Consider the following 24,604-nt stretch of genomic DNA (forward strand, 5'->3'; position numbering starts at 1 on the left):
TAAGGCTTCACCTATGTTTAGAGTTTGCAGTAGGGAAGATTGTAAGGTTAGGCTGCCTAAATCGGCATTAGATCCTCCATAGTATTTGCGCTAAATGCAGGGAGAATGAATGTTCTTTTATTAACACCTGTGTTGAATGCGAGAACCTTACGGAGCTTGAATGGAAGGAATTATCATCATATGTTAGGAAGCTTGAGAGAGATAGAGTGAGAAAGGCTTCAGCTAGGTCATCTAGTAGATCTTGCTTCCTTAGAACAAGAAATTAACCTCTCCTTCTAACAATTTTCCCTTAGCCTCAGCTGCTTCTCCCTGTTCTGAATCCAAAGATTCTTCGTCGAGAGGGAAAATGTTAAAAGCTTCAATTAAGAAACTTCAAGCTCAGCTACGAGCTCTAAACCAAGGTAAGAGTGGTGATAGTGACTTGTGCAGTGTCCCCAGTGCAGTGGAGGGGCGTCTGACCGGTTCCTCATTGCTCCTAGGCCTAGACCGCTTCCAAACTCCCAGGACCAGGGGAGGAGGAATGTCGAAAGCCGCAGGGAGGATGCAGAACATCCCCAACGGTCAGGCGTCCCTTCGGCAGATCCTGTTGTTAAGTCCCAGGCTGCCTCGGATTGCCGCAGAAAGGCGTCCTAAAGGAGTGTTTTTCATACATTCAACTTACCTGTCAGATATATACATAGCTATAGACTCCGTCGTTCCCGACAGAATTTCAAATTTCGCGGCACTCGCTACAGGTAGGTCAGGTGATCTACCGCCCTGCTCTGGGTGGCAGGACTAGGAACTATTCCCGTTTTCTATTCAGATTCTCTCTGTCGCCGGCTGTATCAACATTGTTGTTACTTCCTCCTGACTAGAATCGTTTTTCGCAAAGCTTTTGATCATCTCTCGCTGATATTTGGTGACGTACTTGGATCGTTGTTTGGCATTCGCTATCGTGGACTGTTTTTTGGACTTGGTTTTGGAATTTGTGAATATGTCTGATTCTAGTGTTAGTTTCAGAGTGTGTGTGAATGAGGGCTGTAAGGTGAGGATTCCGAAAGCTTCGGTAGATCCTCACACTATTTGTAGGGGGTGTAGAAGGTGAATGTTCGATTGAGAATACGTGTAACGAGTGTGAGAAACTGAGTGCACAAGAGTGGAAGAATCTAACTTCTTACTTGAAGAAGTTAGAGAGGAAGATAGAGAGAGGAAGGCGGCTTATAAAACCCGCAGATGTCTGCCTCTCATGATTTAATATCTAGCTCTGTAGCTTCTTCCTATGATAATCATGACCATTCTGTTTCAGCCCGTTCACAAATTGCTAATCCCTCTAGTCTGCTTCGGCAAATAGCAGAACTTAGAGCTTCCCTTCAGAAATGCAGGAAAAAGTCGCAGCATTGGAAGGTAAGGAAAGTGAATGTGGTAGTGATGCTTAGTGTCCCCAGTGTAGTGGAGGGGGCGTCTGGTCGTCTCTGCGACCGCTCCCAGGCCTAGACCTCTTCCAAGCTCCCTGGCCCAGGAGGAGGAGAGAAAGTCGAAAGCCGTACGGGGGTTGTGGAGAATCCCCAACGATCAGGCGTCCCTTCGGCAGGAATCGATCGTATCGACTGCCAAGGACCGCTATAGGAAAAGCGTCCTTCGAGAGTGGCTTTTCGTCGTCTAGTTCGCTTCTCCGAGAAGAGGATGGAAGGAGTCGAATCTTTCCCGTCCTTTCGAAGAGGAGTATGAAAGAGCATGTAGATCAATTCGAGTCCCGAGCGCTTCTCGGAAGGAGGAGCGCCTTCGGTAATAAAGAAGGCGAGAATACATTCAGACTCTGGGTCTGGAAGGGATCCTAGAGCGCCTTCCAGATCTCCCTCTCCTAATTCGGAAGATTCCTCAACCAGGAAAATTTTGAAGAATATGCAAGAGCAATTAGCCTTGTTAGTAGGAACTCGTTATAAGGAGCCTACTCGTAAGAAGGATGATAGGCTTCCTATTAAAAGATCTAAATACCTTTCTCCTGTCGGGCGCGACGCATCCTTCAGGGGAGTTGTCGCACAGGCGGCCATCTCTGGGGGGAGCGGTGCGCTAGACAGGAGAGAAGTAAGAAAGGAAGTTACTCCTGTCAAGAGTAGGGCGCCAACCAGAAGCCAGGCTCCGAGTAGGCGCAACGAGCCAGTACAACATTCAAGATCTTCAATCAAGCGCCAAGAGTTAGCGGAAGAGGAAGATCCTGTTAGGAGTAGAGCGCTTGTGAGACGGAAAGCGCCTATCGGAATCAATACTCATACTAAACATCAGACGCATTCTAAGGATCAGGAGTGTTTGGAACGACGTGCTCCTACCAGGCGCCAGGAGTCGTCGGACCTAGATACTCCTCCCAAGCGCCAGGAGTATTCTGAACTAAATACTCCTCCCAGGCGCCAGGAGTATTCCGAAGCTGATACTCCTCCCAGGCGCCAGGAGTACTCTGGACTTAATACTCCTCCCAGGCGCCAGGAGTATTCCGAAGCTTATACTCCTCCCAGGCGCCAGGAGTATTCGGAACTTAATACTCCTACCACGCGCCAGGAGTATTCTGAACAAAATGCGCCTACTAAAAGCCAGGAGTATTCGAGGCGCTCTGCGCCTGCCAAGCGCCAGGAGTATTCCAAGCACGTTACTCCTCCCAGGCGAGATACTCCTGCTGTACACCAGGCGCATTCCTCGTATGAAGAGCCTGACACTCGTAAGAGAGTAAGAGAAGAGTCAGAAGAAAGAAGAGAGCCTTCTCTTCCGAGCCTATCAACCCAGAAGATGCCTCGGAGGACGAAATGAAGGAAGGATCTTCTATTATAAAGTTCTTTCGTCCCTTCTTTTGGAGGAATATGGAGACTCTTTGACGCGCAGCTGCTCCCCCTTCTCCACGCTCTCAGTTTTCGAGCACGAAAACACACAAGTCTTCCTCTTTCCTTAAAATGAAGCCTGCTATTTCTATGAGGAGGGCTCTACAATCTCTTGACTCCTGGTTCAAGAAGAAGAAGGAGTTAGGAAGGACGGTCTTTTGTATGCCTCCCGCTAAACTTACAGGGAGGAGAGGGAATTTGGTACGACGGTGGGAGAGGATATGGGATTGTCTCTGTCCGTTTCAGCTGAATCAGACTTCTCGAGTTTGGTGGATTCGTCGAGAAGGCACGCCTTGAATGCAGCGAAGGTAACATGGGGGCTTTCGGAAACGGACCACCTCATCAAGGGACTTTTTCACACTTTAGAAGTTTTTAACTTCTTAGATTGGTCCCTTGGGGTTCTGGCCAAGAAATCTCAGGAAAGGAACAACTCGTCACCAGAAACCCTAAATTGCATCCTCGCCTGCATTGATAAGGCTGTTCAGGATGGATCGGCTGAGGTATGCTCCCTCTTTGGTGCAGGAGTTTTAAAGAAAAAGGGCGGTGCACAGTGCTTTCCTCACGAAGGCCGTCTCTCCTTCGCAGAGAGCCGCCTATTGTTTGCGCCTCTCTCTGAACACCTTTTTCCCTCGCAGTTGGTGAAGGACATCGCGCACTCTCTGACGGAAAAGGCCACCAGGATCTCCTTAGACAATCCTCAAGGAAGAATAGGCCTGTGGGGCTAGTGAGGAAAAGAAAGTGGCTCGCCAAACTCAGCAGCAGCCCTTTCGAGGAGGTCTTCCAACTAGATCGATCGCCAGAAGGAAGTCATCCGAAAAGAGGGGCAGGTCTTCCTTCCGTCCCTTTAAGAAAGGGAAATGAGAATTCTGTCCTCCAGACACCCGTAGGAGCCAGGTTACTTTCTTTTGCGCAAGCCTGGAAGACATAGGAGCGAATCCTTGGACGATGTCGATTATCAAGAAGGGGTATCGCATCCCATTCAAGGACATTCCTCCCTTGACAACATCACCGAGGGAATTGTCCGCCAGATACAGGGACCTGTTCTGATGGATACTCTTCGTCAGATGGTGGAACAGATGTGGGACAAAAGAGCAATAGAGCTAGTGCTGGATTGCAACTCCCCGGGGGGGGTTTTACAATCGCTTGTTTCTTGTAGCAAAAGCCTCGGGGGGATGGAGACGGTTCTGGACGTAAGTGCGCTGAACAAATTTGTCGAACAACAGAAGTTCAGCATGGAAACGTCTGCTTCAGTCCTTGCAGCACTGCGGCAAGGGGATTGGATGGTGTCCCTAGACCTTCAGGACGCATACTTCCACATCCCGATCCACCATTCGTCGAGGAAGTACCTTCGATTTATGTTCGAAGGAACGAAATTATCAGTTCAGGGCCCTGTGTTTCGGCCTGTCCACGGCTCCTCAAGTCTTCACAGACGTGATGAAAATGTAGCAAGGCACTTACATTTGAAAGGGATAAATGTCTCCCTGTACCTGGACGACTGGCTCATCAGAGCCAGGTCTCAAAAGCAGTGTTTGGAGGACCTGTTAATAACACTGGAATTGACAAAATCTTTGGGATTGATCGTGAACCTCGAGAAGTCTCAGATGATCCCCAGCCAGAACGTGGTTTATCTGGGGATCAGATGGATTCTCGGGTTTTCGAGTTTTTCCATCTCAAGAGAGAATAAAGAAAGGCTGTGCCACAGTATCGATTTTCTAGGGAAAGAGCGCACTTCAGCGAGGAATGGCTGAGCCTTCTGGGAACCCTTTCCTCGCTCGAACAGTTCTTTCTCCTAGGAAGATTACATCTTCGACCGCTTCAGTTCTTCCTAAGAAGAAGTTGGAGTTGGAAGACAGGTCAGCTCTCGGACACGTTTCCAATCTCGGAAGAAATAAAACATCATTTGAAGTGGTGGTTGATTCCATTAAGGGAAAACAAAGGAGTGTCCCTGCAAGTACGGAACCCAAGCCTGACATTGTTTTCAGACGCCTCGGAGGCGGGCTGGGGTGCAACATTGGGATCCAAAGAAGTGTCAGGCACCTGGTCGGCAGAACAGGTGTCATGGCACATAAATTGCAAAGAGCTCTTAGCAATTCACCTGGCGCTAAAGAGCTTCGAACACTTAGTCAGAGGCAAAGTCGTGCAGATAAATTCAGACAATACGACAGCTCTGGCTTATGTCAAGAAGCAAGGAGGGACGCACTCTTTTGCTCTGTACGAGCTGGCAAGGGATCTACTGATTTGGGCGAACCAAAGGAAGGTAGTTCTTCTAACAAGGTTTGTTCAAGGGGAGAGGAATGTGAGAGCGGACAGATTGAGCAGGAGATTCCAGGTCCTTCCCACAGAATGGACACTCCACTCAGAAGTCTGTCAGAGCCTTTGGCTCCTTTGGGGGAAGCCTCAAATAGATCTTTTCGCCACATTCCTCTCCAAAAGGATAGAAACGTTTTGTGCCCTGGTGGAGGATCCCCGGGCGTATGCAACAGACGCCTTTCTCCTGGACTGGTCAGGGATAGACGTTTACGCTTTTCCCCCGTTCAAGATACTGGGGGAAGTAGTCAGAAAATTCGTGGCATCCGAAGGAACCAAGATGACTCTGATCGCTCCGTATTGGCCAGCTCAAATTTGGTTCACAGAGGTGATGGAATGGACAGTGGACTTCCCCAGATCTCTTCCAAACAGAATAGATCTGCTCAAACAACCCCACTTCGAGAGGTACCATCAAAATCTACCCGCTCTTGCTCTGACTGCCTTTCGACTATCGAAAGACTTGTCAGAGCGAGAGGGTTTTCTCGCCAGGCAGCAAACGCAATTGCTAGAGCCCGCAGATCATCTACTAGGCGAGTGTACCAATCGAAGTGGGAAGTTTTCAGAAACTGGTGTAGGTCGAAGAAGCTGTCCTCTTCCAGTACCTCTGTGACCGAAATTGCAGATTTCCTTCTGTTTCTTAGACAAAAGTCGCATCTCTCGTACCGACTATTAAGGGGTACAGGAGTATGCTTTCAGCAGTCTTTAGAAACAGAGGATTAGATCTAACGAATGATAAGGATTTGCACGACCTCATTCGTTCCTTCGAAACATCTAAATCACTTGAACCTAAGGTTCCAAGCTGGAACTTAGATGTGGTTCTTAAATTTCTATCATCAGATGAATTCGAACCACTTCACACTGCTTCGTTTCGTAACATCACTAGAAAGTGTTTGTTCCTGATGTCTCTTGCAACGGCAAAAAAGAATCAGTGAGTTAGCACGCCCTTGAATCAAGAGTTGGCTTCAAAGGAGACTCTGCAATTTGTTCATTTCAGTTTTTTCCCTTTTTCTGGCCAAAATGAAAAACCTTCGAATCCTGGCCAGGAGCTTCGAGTGAAAGGACTTTCTAGTTTGGTGGGCAGAGAGGCAGAAAGATCCCTTTGCCCAGTTAGAGCTCTAAAATTTTATCTGGACAGGAAGAAGCAGTTGGGGGGTTCGCATAAAGGTCTTTGGTGCTCAGTGAAAGACCCCAAGAGAGCAATGTCCAAGAACGCATTAGCCTTCTTTGTTAGAAGTGTTATCACAGAAGCTCATAAGAATTGTCCAGATGATTCTTTTAATCTTTTAAGAGTGAGAGCCCACGAAGTTAGAGCAATCGCAACCTCTGTGGCGTTCCAAAGAAATATGTCACTAAAGAACATTTTGGACGCAACTTATTGGAGATGCAACTCTGTGTTTGCATCCCATTATTTAAAAGACGTGCGAGTTAACGTATGATAAATGTTTTTCTTTAGGTCCGTTTATGTCAGCACAGACGGTCTGGGTAAAGGAGAAAGCACCAATCCTTAAATTATGTACGTAACCCTCTTGTCGGATGTGTTCTCGGGTTTTCGGTGTATGGGAGTGTCAGTTGCGCACAGGCGGCCTTCACTTCTCTTCATTTGAAAATCGAGTGACATCTGACTATTAGAGGGGTACAAAAATTTTGTTATTTTGTATGGTATGAGTTTCGAGTTTGTGGTTGTTTGCTAAGAGTTGGGGATAAACTCTAGGCAATCTTAGAACTAACACGGGTTAGTGGATCGGGTGATCGGGATTGGTGGTGTGCTCCTTAAATAAGTGCGTGTTGTCATATAAGCGGATGTGCTCCCATTGACAAACGCCAGTTAGGATTCTGTCGAGTAAGTGGAAGAGACCCATCGACAGATCCACAAGAACTCTTGGCCACAGATCACTATCTCGCTAAGGCTCTTGAGAGAAGCAGACTCCTGGGCAGTAGCCACGAAGTCTTCCATCTAAAAAGGTAGGAACTAAGGTTTATTTATACCTACAACATATGTTGTTTACCTGTCTAGTCAGTTGGTTAGCTGTCTCTTGCCCTCCACCAAAGGGTGTCAATCAGCTATGTTATATATCTGACAGGTAAGTTGAATGTATGAAAATGACATTGTTATGATACAATAAAGTTTCATACATACTTACCTGGCAGATATATACAATTGAAGACCCACCCAGCCAGCCTTCCCCCCGCAGGAGACAGGTGGAAGAGAGAATCTGATTAGAAAACGGGAAATAGTTCCTAGTCCTGCCACCCAGAGCAGGGCGGTAGATCACCTGACCTACCTGTAGCGAGTGCCGCGAAATTTGAAATTCTGTCGGGAACGACGGAGTCTATAGCTATTGTATATATCTGCCGGTAAGTATGTATGAAACTTTATTGTATCATAACAATGTCATTTTCGGCCTCAGACTCTCCTCTCCTAAACGAGGATGGAGTTCGGCCTCTCTTTCGCGCCCTTTGAAGAGAGCCTGGAAGGCGCCTAAAGGAGACGCGGCTGACTCCAGCCCAGAGCGTTTTCCCGAGGATTGGCCTTCGGGACCTAAGAAGACTAGACAAGAGGAGCCTTCTCTTCAGGATCCTACGAAGAAGGTTTTTGGTTAATCTGCAAGAGCAGTTAGCTTCTCTCGTAGGCTCTTTTGCTAAGGACTCTACAAGGAGGAAGGATGTCTCGCTCCCTGTTAAGCAGTTCCGCTAAGCGCCCCGACTTCGTATAGGAGAGAACCCTCACGATCTCCAGGGCGTTTATCGCCTTCGCGAGAGACTGCGTCTGATAGGAGTTGTTCTCCTGAGAGAAGAGCCCTTTCGCCCTATAGGCTGTCTTCCGAAGCGCCCTCTGAGACGCCGCGAATCGAGCAGAAGTCTCGATCGGTTTAGGTGCAAGGAACCGGAAAACCGATTTAGGTATCAGGATCCCTTGGGTCTGCAGGACCAGGAGCCAGACAGGCGCAAAGAGGCAGCAAAACGCACGAAAGAAAGGGCGTCAAGAGCCTCTTAGAACACAGGATTCAGGACGTCAGGATTCTGCTAGAAGGCAGAATCAGGACGCTATGAGCCAGGACGCCAGGAGTCAGGGCGCCAGGAGGTCAGGGCGCAGGAGTCAGGGCGCCAGGAGTCAGGGCGCCAGGAGTCAGGACGCCAGAAGGCAGGATGCCAGGAGTACGTTAGGCGTCAAGTGTTAGGGCGCCAAGAGCCTGTTAAGCGTCAGGAATCAGGACGCGGGGATCTTTTCAAGCGCCTGAATCAGGACGCCAGGAGCCTAGCAAGCGCCACGAACCTGACGAACCTAGACAACAAGAGTCTCGTAGGCGCAAGAGTGTTTCCGACAGGCAGGAGTCTCACTCTCGTATAGAAGTGCTAATGTTCCGCGCTCCCCTTCTCGGGAAAGGAGTTCTTCTCCCGGGAAGAGCCAGATCACTCCAAAACGATCTCCTTCTGTGGATCAGTTGGACCAGGTATCGGAAGACGAAGAGCCAGTAGATGTAGCAGTTTCTGACTACAAGAGACTTTCTCTTTTGCTGCTAAAGGAGTTCGGAGACTCCCTTCATCCTGCGGACCCTCCTTCACCAGGATCGTTGATGTCCAGCTAAAGATCTCAAGTCGTCTTCCTTCGTCAAGATGCGCCCCGCTCTTTGTATGAAAAAGGGCATTAAAGACTTTTTCAGAGTGGTTGACTTCCAGAAAAAGGAAGCGGGCAAGACAGTTTTTTCCTGCCCTCCTTCCAAGTTAACAGGCAAACCAGGAAGGTGGTACGAGACCAAAGAACTATGGGGTTAGGTCTGCCTTCTTCGCAGATGCGGATTTTGCTTCCTTAGTGGACTCGTCTAGGAGGAAGTCGTTGCTGTCTGCTAAGGCGACTTGGGGCATGTGTGAGCTAGACCACCTTCTAAAGGGCCTCTTTAAAACCCTAGAAGTCTTCAACTTTATGGACTGGGCTTTGGGAGCGTTAGCGAAGAGAGCTCAGGACACTGACTTTGTTTCCATGGAGGAACTTTCGAGCGTCCTGGCTTGCCTGGACAGAGCGGTCATGGACGGTTCTGTGGAAGTTGCCTCTCTTTTTGGAACGGGAGTATTAAAGAAGAGATCTGTCTTTAGCTCTTTCTTAGCAAGAGCAGTATCACCTTTGCAAAGGACATCTCTTCTTTGCACCGTTATCCCGCACCTTTTTCCACAAGAGACTGTTAGAGAGGTTTCTAAATCTCTTACGGAGAAGGCAACTCAGGATCTCCTCACGCACTCAGCCAAGAAGTTTAGGCCGGCAGTGCCTATAGAGAAAAAAGAGAGACCCTCTTTTGTTCAGCCCTTTCGAGGTGCCTCCTCTTCTAGAGCCCCTCTTAGAGGTCGCAGACCAGAGAGAAGGAGTAGACCATCTAGAAGGTCCTTCGGGAAGTCTAGATGAGCAGGAAGTCCTCCAGACGAAAGTAGGCGCCAGGCTTCTCCACTTTGCCAAAGTCTGGGCGCAGAAGGGAGCGGACTCCTGGTCCCTCTCTATCCTGAAAAAAGGATACTTGATCCCCTTCAGGGAAAATCCTCCCTTGACGACAACTCCAAGGGAGTTGACCGCAAGATACTCGGATCCGGTCCGAAAGCTTGCTATGTTGCAAGCAGTGGAACAGATGATTTCCAAGGAAGCGGTAGAACTGGTTCAAGATCTCCAGTCTCCAGGATTCTACAATCGGCTATTCTGGTACCGAAAGCATCGGGGGATGGAGGACCGGTTCTAGACGTCAGTGCCCTGAATTTCTTTGTATTGAAGAAGAAATTTTCAATGGAGACGTCTTCCTCTGTTCTATCTGCTCTTCGTCCAGGGGACTGGATGGTGTCCCTGGACCTTCAGGATGCGTATTATTTCCATGTGCCAATTCATCCGGCAGCAAGGAAGTATCTGAGGTTCATGTTCCAAGGGAAAGTGTTCCAGTTCCGAGCGATGTGCTTCGGACTTTCGACTGCCCCTCAAGTCTTTACGGACATCATGAAGAATGTAGCTTATTGGCTACATCTGGAAGGGATCAGGATCTCGTTATATCTGGACGATTGGCTAATAAGAGCCCAATCGGAGAAAAAATGTCTGGAGGACCTATTAGTTACTCTAAAGTTGACAAAGTCCTTAGGACTTTTAGTAAATCACGAGAAATCCATGCTGACTCCCCAGCAGAGTATTGTCTATCTGGGGATTCAGATGGATTCTCGGGATTTTCTAGCGTATCCTTCGCAGGAAGGAGAGAACGCTGCTTAGAAAAGGTGGTCAGTCTTCTTAAGGAAAGAACATTGTTCCGCGAGGGAATGGATGAGCTTACTGGGGACCTCTCCTCGATGGAAACAGTTCGTTTCCTTAGGAAGACTTCACCTACGACCCCTTCAATTTTATCTGAAGGAGAAGTGGGATTGGAAGTCCAACAATCTAGGGGATACATTTCCAATCTCGAAAGGGATCAAGGAGAATATCCGTTGGTGGTTAGATCCACAGAAAACTAAAGCAAGGGAATCTCCCTTCGCTTACAGGAACCCTCGCCTAGCGTTGTTTGCAGACGCCTCAGATTCAGGGTGGGGAGCGACCCTAGGTTCGCAAGAAGTGTCAGGCACTTGGGAAGGAGAACAAGTGTCCTGGCACATAAACAAGAAAGAGCTAACAGCCATTCATCTAGCTTTGGTTCATTTCGAGGAACAGGTCTCAGGTCTGGGGATTCAGATTCACTCGGACAACACAACAGCCCTCGCTTTATATAAAGAAACAAGGGGGGACGCATTCCTTTTCCCTGTACGAATCAGCAAAGGATCTGCTGATTTGGGCACAGGAAAGGAAGATCTCTCTCCTCACAAGGTTTGTGCAGGGAGAGAAAAAGTCCGGGCAGATCTGTTAAGCAGAAAAGAACAAGTCCTACCCACGGAATGGACTCTCAATCCTCAGATTTGCCAACAACTTTGGCATCTGTGGGGAAGGCCCAATATAGACCTGTTCGCGACCAACAAGAATCACAGATTAGAAACCTATTGCTCCCCGATCTCGGATCTCAAGCACTAGCAGTAGACAGCTTTCTGCTAGATTGGACGGGCTTGGACGCATACGCCTTCCTCCTTTCAAGATAGTAGAAGTATTGAGGAAGTTCGCTTGCTCGGAAGGAACAAGAATGACCCTCATCGCTCCCTTCTCGGCCGGCTCTCGATTGGTTCACAGAGGGGCTGGCTGGAGTGGTTAGTGAGGATTTTTCCAAAGATCGCTTACCACTAAGGAACGATCTTCTCAAACAACCCCACTTCGACAGGTTTCACAAAAAACCTCCCCGCTCTAAGTCTGACCGCCTTCAGACTGTCGAAGGACTTGTCAGAGCAAGAAAGGGGCTTTTCACGAGAAGTGGGCGAACGGCTATTGCAAGAGCCAGAAGAGTCTTACCACTTGCTAACAAAGTATATCAGTCGAAAGTGGGAGGGGTTTGTTTAGAAGAATTGGTGTAAGGGAAAGAAAATATCCTCCTCCAGTACCTCTGTAACTGAAATCGCAGATTTTCTCCTATATTTGAGAAAAGACTGTAACCTGGCAGTTTCAACAGTGAAGGGTTACAGAAGTATGCTGGCCTCAGTTTTTTCGACATAGAGGAACTAGATCTGACGAATAATAAAGATCTTCATGACCTTATAAGGTCTTTTGAGACCACGAAAGAACATGTAATCAAGAAGCTAGCTGGAACTTGGATGTGGTCCTCAAGTTCCTAATGTCGGAAAAATTTGTACCGTCTCACGCAGCTTCGTTTAGAGACTTAACGAGAAAGTCATTATTCCTTTTGCGTTAGCAACAGCCAAGAGAATTAGCGAGTTGCAAGCTTTGGAAGGTAAAGTGGGGTTTAAGAAGGATTCAGCGATTTGCCTCCTTTTTTAAACCATTTTTTCTAGCGAAAAATGAAAATCCCTCAAAGCCTTGGCAAGAAGCTTTGAGATAAAAGGACTATCTTCATTAACAGGGAGGAGAACTAGAAAGGACTTTGTGTCCAGTCAGGGCACTCAAGTTCTACCCTCGGAGAAGAAGAAGTTGCTGAAAGGTACAGAAGAAAGTCTTTGGTGCTCTGTAAGAGATCCGAAAAGAGCGATTTCTAAGAACGCCCTTACATACTTCATAAAAGATGTAATAAGGGAAGCTCACCTTAAGTGCGAAGAAGAGCATCTCAAGGTTCTCAGAGTGAGAGTCTCATGAAGTGAGAGCCATAGCTACGTCTATGGCATTTCACAAAACATGGTCGCTTCAGGCTCTTATAGAGTCGACATTTTGGAGATGTAATTCGGTGTTCGCCTCGAATTACCTAAGAGACGTTAAAAATTTCGTACGAAAAGTGCTTTGCTCTGGGAGCGTATGTTTCGGCGAATCAGTGCTGGGAGAAGGGGCTGAGGCTAATCCTTCCTATTTAGTTTAAGGCTTTAATTTACTGTTTATTGGTGGTTGTTTTTATTGGTTAATGTCAGAGGGAATAGGGACCCTCTTACAATTCATAGATTGTAACAATACTTAACATGGTCAGGTGATCGGATTGGCTTCAGTGCTCTTTGTGATTTGTTTAATAACCTTAACTCTGTCATGTAAGAGGGCGAGTCTCCATTGATATGACAAAAAGGTCAAGGCTCTACCATGTAAGTGGGTCAGCCCCCATTGGTACGATCCAGTATAGGCTCTGTCGCGTAAGCGGGCTAGCCCCATTGACACGATCCAAAGAGTTATTCAACCATAGGTTCATTCCTCGTTGAACTCTTGAGGCAAGCAGACTCATCGACAGTAGTCATGAAGTCTTCAGCCCAATAAGGTAGGAACTATGGATTATGTTATCCAAGAACATAGGTTGTTTTTTCCCTGTTTTTTAATGTATTTTAGTTTAAGTATTATTTTGTTTTTAGCTGTCTCTTGCCCGCCACCAAGGGTGCCAATCAGCTAAGTATATATCTGCTGGGTAAGTTACTTGTACAAAAAATGATATTGTTAAGATACAATAAAGTTTTGTACATACTTACCTGGCAGATATATACGATTAATGGCCCACCCAGCCTCCCCTCAGGAGACAGGTGGAAGAGAAATTATGGCTTAGAAAACGGGAATAGTTCCAGACCCCGCCACCCAGCGGCGGGAATGGTGGATCACCTGACTACCTTGTCGCGTGTGCCGCGAGTTTTGAAATTCTGTCGGGACGACCGAGTCTATAGCCTAAGTATATACTGCCAGGTAAGTATGTACAAAACTTTATTGTATCTTAACAATATCATTTTAACACGTCCTGACACTGGAGATGGTCATCAGTCGAAGTAAGTATTTTCTTTAAAGTTAGAAATTAAGGCCATATTTTAAGATTTAAACAGAGGGTAATGAAAAGGGTGGCCAACGCAGTGCCCACACCACCTGAACGCTTTCAAAATTTTTACTCACAACTCAGAATATTTAGAAGATTGACGCCATGTCGATCTTTGCGGAGTTGCTTGTGTCAATTAGCTTCCCATTTCCTGTGCTAGATCCGCACACGACTTGTACCCATAGACGCTGGGGCACTTTCATCACAACAATCGTACACCCGACCTCTAACCATACTTATTGAAGGGGACTACGGCATTCTTTGCGACGTTTTGCGCTCTTCAATTGTTTATTAGTGTTGTCAATTGGTATGTTTACCCTCCAAACTGGATATGAGACTTACTCAAAACTAGGGAAGTAAGTGAAATTAGTGTATCTAGTAGTTGAAGTATATATACATATTACGTACAGCAATTTTATCATTACTGCATTACTATGACAAATAGAATCATGGAAAACTATTTTTAAAATGCATTGGCGTATGTGTGACACTCCACTGGATTGGCAACGATGAGTAATTTTTCCTCGCGTTGTCTGCTCGTAAGTGTACATCCGAAATATTTGTAATTTTTCGGGGTTAATTTGTTGCAAAAAGGGATAGTAGACATAAATTAATTAAACATTTTGAAGTAAAGTTAAACTAAATAATGAGTAAAGTAAACAATTAAGGAAATAAAGCTTTGCACCCATAATCAGTGTTGTCGTCTGCTGCTTGTAACTGTGTTTGCGGAGTGAGTACTTAGGAACCAGGAACAGCAACGTGGTTAAAGTGCAATGTAGAGTGAATTAAGACCTAAATGTGTATAATTACAATCAAATAAGCATTGTGGAGTTTCAGTTGTGATGGCAGTAAGGATAAAACCACCAATTACAAGGTAAAAATGAATTCAGTTCAAACCATGACCCCCGGGAATAAAAAGTTTCATACTTTCACTAATATAGGCAACAAAATGTTGTTTTATTGTGCTGATTACAACTGCAATCTGAGTAAGACCAATAAACGTTACATATATATGTAACATTGTTCAAATGAGTGCTGGGAAGGCTGGGAAAGATGGTGGATTGTCCGTGGTTAGACCGGCCAGCCTCACGATTGCCGACATATTGGATTTCAAAACTGCCTTGAAAACATATTTTACGGAGAACATCACATGTTTATTTTAGTTCGTATGGGGACTTTCATATCACATTATGTTGACGAAACTTTAATTTTTGAATGGCATGCTTAAAGTTGTAATTGTATTCTTGTTTTACCAATTAAATATCAACGTGAATAAGGCCTGGCCAGCGGGATGACGCTGGATTGTCCGTGATTGTTTACCCTACAGATGACCGACAGAAAAACGTTTTTAATAAGCAACCAAAATATAGAAAAAGTCAATTTTTAAGGTAATCCTGATGCAGAGCAGCCCCAGAGTTCTACTGGGAACATCTCCACATGGAGTATTACCTTGGGTTAATGTCCAGGAGAAGGCCGCACCCGTTTTTCAAGTATTAACGACGAAAAACGGCAAAAAACGACCAGGTTGGTGTTGTATATTGCATAGAAACATGAGGAAATTAATAAAAAAGAAAATATGACTTACTCTTACACACAAAATGTAAGCAATAAACCTACTACTACGATCATGGGGGAACCCCAGTGGGAAGCAGGGTTTTTTTGGGTGGGGGTGGGGGGAGGAGGAGAAAAGTGATTTTCTGGGCACTATCGAACATAACACAACCACCTAACCTAACCTGGGGTCCTGTACCCCTACCTAGGCCTAGCGCGGGGGGGTCGACCCCCCCTTAAGGCCACAGTGATTTTTGGGACACTACCGAACTTAAAACACAACCACCTAACCTAACCTAGGGCCCCGTACCCACCCCCTACCTAGGCCTGGGAGGGCTCGCCCCCCCCCCCCCCCTCCCTTAAGGTCACTACCTAACACATCCATCAAAACAAATCCTAAGGGATGGTCTGCTGTATACATCATATCTACCACCATTATAATGTACTCTCTAAATTAATGAAGCTTACCTTAAACTGTTGGTTGATAAAGATGTGCCATAACTTAAGAAACAGTCAGGACAAGAAGCTGGAATTTCAACTTCTTGTGCAATATGAGATGAAGTGCTTGCTACGGCGTCCACGTCTAAAGAATGAACTGAAATGCCTGGGTTAGATAATGTATTGTTGCGCCGAGAAAATTTGCAAACATCTGCGCCATTGGCCAAAGTTGATGAGGTACATATCAGAAAATGAAACTGTGATTGGCCAAACGTGTAAGACGTCATAGTGGACTAGTTTGTCTGCGGAGTATAGTAGTTACAGGGCTCATTTGAGCTAAAACAAGACACAGTCAACAATAACAATAGACTTAGAAAAATTCTGGAGGAAGAGAAGAGTAGCGTGAGTTTGATTGTTGATATTTCGACTGTTATTGAATTTCACTAAATTATCTCTCTCGTATACCACTATTTACATACATTCCTACACATTCTAGTAAAAATACATTGAATATCACTGATATCTTCATGTGGCCCTCTCCTAGACATTAACCTTACCTTGGAAATTGAGTTTTCTGTAGTTTGGTTTCTTATCAAGATTTTCCCCATATTTTTTGTCGGTCGATGTAACTAACCTCAGAACTTGTATGTTACTGTATGGTGGTCATACTGTAGAGTGCTGTCCTGCATGCACAGTCTTATACGGGAGCTTTTTGTTGAAAAGTGGAGTTTCCTAGTAGGTTAGGTTAATTAGTGCGATTCCTGTTTATAATAGGTTTCCTTAGCTACCCTTCTTGAACATATGGCTCCTATATTACTTACACGTTCGTGGAACCATTCCTTAACAACGCACTTAGTCTTTGTCCAAGTTAATCCCCCGCCCAAAACCTCTCATTCTCAGTGGTGGGTCCTCAGCCATGTTGGATAGATGTAAGGTTAATAATCTGATCTGTAACCAAACAATGGTGGGGGATTTGGGAAGCATGGGGTTCTGGTTGGATCATGTAAAAAAGTGGCCATGTTTTGTGTGTAAGAGGGACAAGGATGTGCAAAACCTCAAGGAGCCATATGTTCTACAGAAGGAAGAGGCTGAGGAAAGTCGGGTACTCGTTGGGCGGGGCCCCTGTTTGTTGAAGATATGAGTTGGTAAAGAAGGTGTGGGGCTGTTGGGTAAAGAGACCTAGACGTAAATAATATTGATCAACAAAGATACTTCTACATCAAAATTGGATGACGATAGTATAATGCAAATATTTTGATGTAATTACTGCAATGATATAAACTGAAATTACATTAACATACTTGTAATCAAATTTAATGGGGCAAATTTGGCTACTTTAAGAAGACCGCAGTGTTGACTGGCCCGTAACTCGTAGTTAACAAATGTTAAAAACAAAATCGGCTTAGCTGTACTAGGTGGATGACTAGGCCTATGATAGGTCGAAAGAATGGGGGGTGTGTTGTTTAAGGAGGTGGCCAAATGGCGCTTCGGCCTTATCTGCAATTTTAAAGATTCTTGGCAAGAAGGAATATTGTGCTGCATGCGCTCGCCAGGGGTTACAGGAGGTTAGCAATGATTAAGGGGGTGGCAGAACGGCCCTTTGCACCTTATCCGGAATTTTAAAGCTTGTAATATGATTGGTTGGGTACGTGTTATCTGTCTATCCCCCCCCACTTCAAACCCACTATTTCCCTCACCTACAATTTGGTGTATTGAACCAAAAGCTCCCCTATATTAGTAGTAGTAGCTGAAATTTGACTGAAACTGCTGCATTCTCGATTTATTCGTCGTCTATTTTTGCTTGTGTTTCGTGTTCCAAACATCAAATAGATCATAAAATAACCCCCCCCACACCCACCCTAACCCCGCTCTCCCATCAGTCCCCCTTACCATAGGATAGCGTTCTAAGGGAAATTACAGGTTAATTACAGCCAATCTTCCAAAAATAACAGTAAATTGTTAATAACTGAAATATAGGAAACTTCAAATTCCGAAGAAGTACCCGCCACAGAGTTATTAGCTAGATCTACCGTATGATCTTAATCATGAATGACTGATCTAATTTTTCAAGTGAATTGTGTAGGTTACAATTAAGCTGCCCAAAAATAGGCCTCTGAAGTTTATTTGGCAAGGCTAGGCAAATACAGGCCCAATGCTTATCCATCACAGTGTGCCAAGTCATACTTGACTTGAGGGTGTGAGGTGCTTACTAGCCTAGCCATATTCACCCCTTACCTGACCTTTCTTTGAAGGCATTGCATTATGTAGTAAAAGTTAACTGCTTGTAGTCTTAATACTTCCATGCCTAACCTGATCCCTGCATCTCTATTAACATGCCAATTTTTGTTTAGTTCATTTTCTTGATACGATTGGTGTTTTGTAAGACCTTGGTTCTGGATGGCAGACTCATTGACAAGTTGGTTTGACTCGTTTATAGAGGCACCCAAATACCTCCTTACTTCTGGGGTTCCTCCATAATTGTTAGATAGGGTATGGAAAACAGAAGTGTCAAAAAACTTTATTTAAAGCACAAACAGCCAAAGTGTGAAGCTCATGTGTGTGATGACAGGTTCTTTTATCTCATTGGCTAACCCTTCAAAGTACAATTAATGTATGATGAAATAAGAGTACAAGTTCACCCATATCGTATGCTGACAACTTGTATACGTTTAAAAAAATTATTGGTTTTACCAACAACAAAGTTGAAAGATTAATAAAACACTAGATAAATATCACAAGGTTTTGATGGAAGATAATACATCCAGTTATCTAAAAGTATCTCGGAACTTGACTAGGAGAACTTATAAACTTTCTTTAGAGTTAAAATTTACCTAAGTATTACTAGTATGTAATAGAAAGAACCAGTAAGAAATTTGACAAGTCAAAAACTTTTCGAACCTTTCAAAATGACAATAATTATCTACGTCTTCTCAATTTTATTGACAAATACACAATGTCTCCCCGCAGCCCATATACTCCATAAGGAAACTACAAATAATTACACTAACTTGACCCTTGGTGGGAAAAATATCATAGAAGGCAGTCCTTAGTTAATGGCGACCCGTTTTTCTGGTGATGGCGCCATAGTGGGCCAAGTTTCGGTTATCGACGCCATAAGGTGCCGAAATAGAGTTATGGTGCCATAACATACCTAACAGAGGCACCATAAGCGCCATAAGTCACCGAGTTTCAGTTAATGCCAGTTCTGCTTATCAGCACCCCAGGGACTTCGTGTAGTCTGGTCTAATTGTTTGATTCTACAGTGTATTGTTTCTAGCAATACACTGTGTAGTCATTTTACAAAGTTTCTCGAATCTCTTGTATATTTGGTCTTTGTTGGAATGAATCCCACATTAAACTATCCGACTGACGAAAAGCACTGATTTAATGCAAATATCCAGAAATTAATTTGTTGGAATGAATCCCACATTAAATATCCGACTGACCAAAAGCAATGATTTGATGCAAATATCCAAAAATGAAGGATGAAAATGTTAGAAACATTAGAAATTTGAAATTTCCATCTATTGTCTGTCTAGTACTAAAAATATATTCCTTGGTTATTATAACTGTTTGTATACTATTATAAAGTAAGTCTTTTAACTGTATATATATATATATTTTTTCAATTTTATGTTACTAAAGTTATCCTATAATTTCCAGTTATTGCTGCCAGCTCTGTCGCTAACATTGTCAAGAGCTCTCTAGGACCTGTTGGCCTTGACAAAATGATTGTTGATGATGTTGGAGTAAGTATCTGTTTAAGATTGTAATGATATGTGTTTTGTTAATGATAATGGAATGTTTTTTAATCATATTTCAGATCTGCTAAATGTTCACTATAATAGAAAATGTATGGCAGGTATTGTCATAAGCTGAGTACAGAATGATGAATATGTAAACACACTATATGATTTGAAAGTAAGAAATTAAATTTAAAGAATGTTTGATACAATAAAGTGTAGCATTGGACTGTGAATATATATCCTTATTGCCTCTCATTTTGTAGTGTATATTAAGTAAAACCCCGCTCTCTCTCTCTCTCTCCTCTCTCTCTCTCTCTCTCTATCTTCTCTCTCTCTCTCTCTCTCTCCTCTCTCTCTCTCTCTCTCTTTGACACAATATCGATTCCTTTGATTTATCTTGTACTCAATATGTGAATAAATTGAGTTTTATCATCAACCTTAGCATACTGCAACCAACTTGGTTTGCTCAAAGGGTTCCCGTCTCCTCCTCCATCCCCCAGCCGGCCGGTGCCCTTTTTACCTAACAGTTCGTAAATCGTTCACAGAAAAAATAAAATTTTTAAAAATTTTGCTTCATATAACATACTGTTTCATTATTTTACACTTAACTTTTGAACACATTAATAATAGAAAAAGTTTAAAAAGGGGGACTTAGTTTGTTATTTGTTATGATTGAGGATTTCACATTATCCATATGGGAAAATTGGAACTTTTCTTAAAATCTAGATTTAAGTAATTACTTCAATATAGGTTAATTTAATTTGCTTGATATCTGTTCATATATGTAAGGCAGTCCCCGGGTTACGACGGGGGTTCCGTTCTTGAGACGCGTCGTAAGCCGAAAATCGTCGTAAGCCGGAACGACGCTTGGAAATATGTCTTAAACTAATAAAAAGTTATAAAAACCTTACTTGTAATCCTTTGGTTACACTACATGTTGTTTCCTGTAGTTTTTATGTACAACCTGGAGTTATTTCATAAAAGAATGCTGGTTCTTGAAGGTAAAAACTATTGTAATCCTCTGGTGACACTACCATTCTTGAAGTTTGTTTTATGTACAACCTGGAGTGATTTTGCAAAATCTTGAGGGCTACAAGAACAGTGATTACTATTTACGTATCATATAGACTAATTAAAGTAAATGTATCTTTAAATAGGCTTATATATTAGTATCAACAAAACATTTACTGCCATGAGTCAGAGGCCGTTTAATGAAACGAACACTCTCTGTCCTATCTGTTCAGAAATAAACGTTACGTCAATCCCCGAGACCATTGTTGCCAAAGCGTCTCTCTCTCTCTCTCTCTCCTCTCTCTCTCTCTCTCTCTCTCTCTCTCTCTCTCTCTCTCTCTCTCTCTCTCTCTCTCTCTCTCTCTCTCTCTCTGATCAAATTACATTGGAAACTTGACATACGATTGCCCTAATATATGAATGTTTTGAGATACAACAGAAAATTTGCGAAATTACAAGCTTTGATATACAACGAAATATTTGAGATACGATTTTGCGATGAGTGTTAGTTGTATAGGCGACCGATAAATGGCGTTCAGTCTGTTTGTTTGTTGGTGCTGCATGTAACACGTCGTTGTTTAGTTCGTTGTATTTGCGCCTATTTTTCGTGTTATTTTGTCTATTTTATTATTAACCATGGGTCTCAAAGCTAAAGACAAAGCAGGTGATAAGAAAAAAACCCAAGAAAATGATTTCGATGGAAGCAAAACATGAAATTATAGCAAAGCATGAACGTGGCGTTCGTATCGTCGATTTGGCAAACGAGTATGGTTGAAATCCTTCTACAATATCCACGATCATCAAGCAGAAGGAAGCTATAAAAACCCCCGAGACCATTGTTGCCAAAGTGTCTCTCTCTCTCTCTCTCTATCTCTCTCTCTCTCTCTCGCTCCTCTCTCTCCTCTCTCTCTCTCTCTCTCTCTCTCTGATCAAATTACGTACTGGATAATGTCTCTCTTTGGATACTTCGATTTTGCCAAATATTGAGGGCTACAAGATACGTAAATAGTTGATTACTATTTACGTAAATAGTTGTTTGTTCATGAAACTTACCTGTCAGTATATATATAGCTGTATTTTCTGAAGTCCGACAGAAATTCAAAAACTTCCTTGGCACACACAGTGGTCGGCCAGGTGGTTAGTACCCATTCCCGCCGCTGGGAGGCGGGTATCAGGAACCAGTCCCATTTTCTATTCATAATTTTTCTGTCGCCGGTGCTGGAAACACCTGTTTTCAGTACCTCCGTCTTAGGATTTTGGAAACTTCATGGCCGCTAAATATCCTAATTGTCTTTTGATTTATTGACTTGGATTTGTGGCTAGGCATACGCTATCTTAAATTGTTTTGAATATGATTCATTTTTGTATATCTGAATCTAGTTAGGCTAGTTTCAGAGGGTGTTGTCTGCTAAGATAGGGTGTGGCTACCGAAAGCTTCGGTAGTTCCGCACTCGATATGCACGAGGGCTATGTGTCTTGCTTCTTTGTTGAGATTTGTCATGTAAGGAGTGTGGAGACTTTGTCTAATTCCATAAGGAAGACGTATGATTCATATGTACGCAATTAATCAGTAAACAAAGTCAGGGTAGGCTAACCTACCTGTAGACTATTTTGCCTAACCCTGTAGTATGGCCTAGGGCTACTAAATATGTCTCGTGAGGTAATGCCCTTTACGTTATAGATTCCATCTGTATCTTGGAATCTAAGGTGCTCGCTCTCCTATCATTGTGGTGAAAAGTGCTACTTCTGTAGTTGTTACTCCTAACCCTGTAATGTAGCCTTCGGGCCCTAAACAGTTTCTGTAGAGGGTATTGACCTTTCTCTGATACTCTATCGATTCGTAACTTAGAATCGAAAGTGCTGGCTTTGGAGAGCAAAAGTGAAGTGGCTAAGGGCAGTGACAGTGCCCCTTGTGTAGTGGAGGGTGCGTCAGATCGGCCTTATTTCGCCTCTAGGCCGGGACCTCTGCTTGACTCCCAGGAACAGGGAGAGAGCATGTCGAAAGCCGAAGGAGGGTTACGAGGAACTCCCACCGATCTGACGTGCCTTCGGCAGACCTGAAGTTACTCCCAGGCTGCCAAAGTGCGTGCACGAATCCTGAAGGATTGCTTCTCGTCCTCCGATGCGTCCTCCCTGCGCAGGGTTTGGAGCTTTCGGAAGGACTCGCGCCCTCTAAATAGAAGCTTTATAGAAGAGGACGTTTCACGTCCCTCTCTCTCTCTTCGTCATGCGTTGCAGTGAGAAGTAAGAAGGCGAACGTCGCCTGAACTCGTGTACGTCTTTCCACCGAGAAAAGGGAAAGCAAGTCATATTAGCAGGACGCTTTTGAGCGCGGACGTCATAGCTTTGTTGCTGTGAGAATAAGAAGGCGTTCCCTCTGCCCCGCGTATTCTCACACGATCAACCCTTCACCTGAGACTGCTTCGTGCAGTCGGTTTTTTCTCTCCGAGATGTCTAATGCTCTTCCCTGAAGGCAGTTTCGCTTGCATTGACGCCTGTCAGGAGCGTGACGCTTTTCTGCACGCTTTTTTTTTTTTTTTGACGCTCGGCTTGGACGGGATGTTCGGATGGACGCCAAGGCGCGCGCGCGGGTGCACGCCAAGCGCGCACCAGTAGACGCCGAGGCCGAGCGCACGCCAGTGGATACCGAGCCGCGAGCGGCGCGCCGAGAGGGCTCGCTGCTCGCCAGTGACGCCGAGCGGGACGCGCCGAGAGTGCTCGCTGCTCGCCAATGGACGCCGAGCGTGCTCGCTGCTAGTCAGTGGACGCCGAGCGCGACACGCCAGGTGTGTCGCCTGGACTGAACGTTTCTGTTGAAGTCTTCAAGCTGATTTGGGCCTAAAGATTTTTTACCTAACTTCGGTGATCCCTTCTACATCGCCTGCGAAGAATGTGAAGTAAGCAGTGCTTCGGAGGAAGAAGCTTAAAGTGAAAAGGCAACTTCGTTTCGAAACCCAGCAAGACCACGGGTTTCGTGAATTATAGAGGTCTTGTCAGTAATATTGCTTTTCGTAAAGTCCAGGATGGATGGAGTTATGGAAAGCTCAAGGAAAGATCTCTTTTTCTCTACCGCAGTCAAGACTTTGCGGTAAGGCAGCAATGGGTTATGTAAAAGCTCGACGTCCTGCACGTCAGGACTCTCGGCTACGTTCAGTAGGATTCTTGCAAAGGCACTCATCAAAAGGAGGAAAGCGCAAGACAGGACTTCCTTTGCCATACTGCCAATAAATTTTGATACGGGAGAGGAAGCTGGTTGGAGAGTTTCTTCCTCTTCCAGGATAATTTGCAAGCTTTTTAGCCCATCTGAAAGGCTTTCAGATGATAGATTTTGTTAGTTCCTAGTCGGGACTTACGCTGCCGAATTGAACATCGTCGTTCTAAACCTGTCGTAAGTCGTCTCTTAACAGGATTCTTGCCCCTTCCTCGTTTGAGACGGGAATCGAAAATAAAATGATCGACTTCCTGGATTACGTTTTTTGTCAATTCAGTGAATTTCCCCCATTTGACAATATACTATCGTTTTGTCAAGTAAGTGGTATCCCCTCATGACAAATTATCTCTTTGTCCCGTAAATGGGTTAGTTCTCATTGACAAACTTCTCATTAACTTTATATTGCGTAAGCGGATAAGCTCTTATGACAAGATTCGGAAGAGCTCTCATTCATCATTCGCAGACTCGTACAAGAAATAGACTTGTAGACTACGTCAATGAACGCTTATGTCCAATCTAACATAAGAAGCGTGAGCTGTCCGCTTCAATTCTCTTGAGTTTTTGTTCTTTATGAAAACTTGCCTGTCAGATTATGTATGTAGCTGTATTTCCGAATTCAGCTATAGTATATATGTCTGCCAGGTAAGTATGAAAAAAAACTTTATTACAATATAATATCATATTTTGCTTGCGTTATTTTACTACTGGTTGGCTCAAGTCATATACGCTTGCTGTAGTTACCTCTTCGGATGGCAACCGAGAGGTCTATTGTCTATTAATTTAAGGACATTTAATCGTTACTCCCTGCAGCCTTCCAGGAGTTTCCGATTTATCTTTTACCGTTGTATGGTAGTGTTAGACGACACAAACGCATCTATATATTTAGCGTTTTCTGTTTCGCTTAAATATACCAGCTTGAGAGTCTCTTTATGCTAAAAATTACGGACCTATTTCTTCGTAGAATAGGGTAGCTGGCAACCCAGGCATAAAGTTAAGAGACGACGATCGTAAGCTGCTGCTGTCATTGTCCTCTCCGCCAGTCCAAACGAGGCAGTACCAGCTCGTTCGCTGTCATGCGCTGTAGGTTACGTCTCTCTCTCCTGCGGGATTGACTGACTAACCGTATCTCTGTGCTGGCAGTTACGTCTCTCTCTCTCCTGCGGGATTGACTGA

The 24,604-nt window shown here is 44.4% G+C and overlaps 1 protein-coding gene across 1 annotated transcript in view; it reads left to right on the top strand.

The window, feature by feature from the left end:
- The window catches only part of LOC135204047 (T-complex protein 1 subunit alpha-like), a 107,458-nt gene that overhangs the window by 46,404 nt on the left and 36,450 nt on the right, over positions 1-24,604 (top strand). The gene's annotated exons all lie outside the window — the stretch shown is intronic.

Source organism: Macrobrachium nipponense, chromosome 44 (genome assembly GCF_015104395.2).
Source record: "Macrobrachium nipponense isolate FS-2020 chromosome 44, ASM1510439v2, whole genome shotgun sequence".
Classification (NCBI taxonomy): Eukaryota; Metazoa; Arthropoda; class Malacostraca; order Decapoda; family Palaemonidae; genus Macrobrachium; species Macrobrachium nipponense.